Source organism: Schistocerca gregaria, chromosome 2, assembly GCF_023897955.1.
Source record: "Schistocerca gregaria isolate iqSchGreg1 chromosome 2, iqSchGreg1.2, whole genome shotgun sequence".
Lineage (NCBI taxonomy): Eukaryota > Metazoa > Arthropoda > Insecta > Orthoptera > Acrididae > Schistocerca > Schistocerca gregaria.
The window spans coordinates 445,570,811-445,573,553 of NC_064921.1; the positions used below are offsets into that span (position 1 = coordinate 445,570,811).

The window sequence follows — 2,743 nt, forward strand, 5'->3', positions numbered from 1 at the left end:
CTACAAGAACTGGGACCCCTTATTCAGTTCCAAAAGATCTTACAATGGTGTATGGGAGAGTTCATCAGCAAATCAACCTGTCTGTGGGCTCATGTCCCCATGAAGCCAAGAATACAGATAGTGAACTAAATTCTGGAGAATTCTTCTTTTCGGGTTATTTGTACAAAGGTAAGATGGTTACTTTCATTTCACGCTCTTAAAATACAACAAAATATCTGGCATTGTGGCTTTAATATCAATCTATCATTACAAGAAATCAATTTGTGCAGTTATGAACAAAATAATATCCTTTGCGCTCTGTTGCAGATCTCGCCCCACTCTTACTTGAAAAGTTTAGGGACCTCCAACACTTGCTGCAGTTTTGCGGCCCAGCAACAAAGGATTTCTATATTAAGCTCCAATTTTGTAACACAAAAAAAGCAAAAAGCAAATGTCAGAAAAAGCAAATTATTCGGTCCAGCAGTGAGAACTGAAGATATCGCCGTAAATGTAATATTTCAGTGTAACGTATCTGACATTCATCGTGTACTAACAACTGAAAATTGGCCGTAATGACCGTAATATTAAAATAAAAATTATGAGATGTATTAACAGTATGAGACAATAATGCACTCTGAGTACTGGTGCACTTAGCTTCACACTACATACCCAAGTTTCGATCACAAAGCGTTTCAAACTTCTGCTGAAAAACTGATTCCATCATTTATCCCATTGCTTCTTCACTTCTTTCATCAGTTTTCCCACTGTCTGATCACTTTTGTTGCGAATGCATTTGTGCTAATGTAAGATGATTTTTCTTTCTGAATATAGGCATCGTCCCACGTATGTGCCACCAGTAAATCAAAGCCTGCTGACCGCTTTACCCAACCTACTGGTGCGCATGTGTTCTCGTTTACACCCACGCGTTTTTGCTCCTTGTTTTTGTATGACGCGATTGGTTCCACTTCTCACTCGCCTTATAGTTAAATTATTCTTATCGTCGAGTGCACAAGCCTGATATTTCGCAAAGATCTGAATACAAGATACTGTCAAAATTCTATTTGGTGAATACTTTCCCGTACTACCATATGAACTGCATAATGTTTCAGATTTTAACTGGTACATTCGGGACAAGGCATAAGTTTCAAAATCAAATGATAATAAAGAGAGCCACCTGATAGAGTATGATGAACTAAAGAAAGCTATTCTGAAATGTCTTAGAATGTTAGACCGAAAGATAAAAATTTGGTAAAAGAAACAGTTGTAAACTACAGTCGATGAAAGAAACAAAACAAAAATTTAATTGAATGGGCATCAACTTTCATCAGTGATGGCAACGCCCAATACCATATCCAGAAACAAAGAGCAAGTGATACAGACAACTTAAAATTTTTTTAAATGTCTGTTCCATTCAAGAGAAGAATAAATAACTGAAAGTTAATAAAAGAATTATGGTAGAGAAGTTGTGCCATATGATGTACTAATAGGGGCCTGTATAGAACCATTCAAGATATGAAGGAAAGAAAGGCGTTTGAGGCCTATAGGAGGTGGAGTTTCAATAGTAATGATTAGAGCTAAGAGGAAAAGTAATGCTCAAGGAACTTTTAAAATTGCGTATGTAGAATGTCTGATATCTATGTCCTATTAAACTGCTCTACTAAGTACATATTCTAGTAGAGCTTGTCAATAATTTTCCTCGTTACACCGCCCAAAGGAAAGGAGGAACGTAGTGTTTACGGTGTGACAAGGGTATCGGTAACGGTAACAAAATAAACACACACAGATTGAATTTTTAACCTTCCGTTTGTCTCAACAAATAGAACAGAAACCATTGACGTTGCACGGATAGAGGTAACAAAAACAGCAGCATATCCCACACAGAAAACCTAATTTCATCAAACTTTATTTACCCAGATTGAATTTTTAGCCCTTCATTCTCCTCAGCAAATGGAACAGAAACCATTGACATTGCACGGATAGACATAAAATATAAAATTAAAATATGCACCAATTTACTCACAGAAATCGAATTTAATAACACACTGTTCACTATCGCCCAGCAGGTGGAATCGAACCACTCTGACGTTAGTCAGCTACAGGTTTGAAGCCTGCACACCGGACCACCGGAGCTCAGCTGGGCGGACGTACGCGAAAAAGCGCTGTATTTAAAGGAAATCTAAGAATACAAAGTTAGTGCGAGAACTTGACTAATTTTGTTATTTAGTTTATATAATTTCTAAGCAAATAAGTTTATTTTCCCTTTACGAAAATTCATGCAGTTGTTCGCTCGAAATAAGCGTGTAAAACCAAAGATTTATCAGTCTTATCACTGCGCCCCGTTGCCACCCCAGCCGCGCAAGCTGACAAGCGCGCCGCCCACAGAGAAGCTTTGACGGCAAGGCGCGCGGCTTGTCCTGACTATAACGACTCGTTGATTAAATGCGATAATTGGTCACATGTTTTGTGACAAAGGAACTTTACCACTACAGATTCGTTTGCGAATATCTTCTACGTGCTTCGTAGGTTCGTAGAAGATTGTACATACCATCCTGATAACTGTACTCGGGCTTGAATATCAGTGTATGTGCAACCTAATCAACTCCTCTGCGAAATGGTTTTTTTTTTTTTTTTTTTTTTTACGCTACTAGGTAGTTCATCTGATGTTCTGAAACTGGATTGGGAGCCAGAGGCGATGCCTTGGTGCAATGTACGTATTTCAGACTATGCAAAGCCCGCGAAATCTCCATTTGTTTATTATCGGGAG

The 2,743-nt window shown here is 38.3% G+C and overlaps 1 non-coding gene across 1 annotated transcript; it reads right to left on the reverse strand.

The window, feature by feature from the left end:
• Window positions 1-2,032: 2,032 nt before the first annotated feature.
• Window positions 2,033-2,119, reverse strand: Trnastop-uca (transfer RNA opal suppressor (anticodon UCA)). The gene has a single exon. It is a non-coding gene; the product is annotated as a tRNA-Sec (tRNA).
• Window positions 2,120-2,743: the final 624 nt, after the last annotated feature.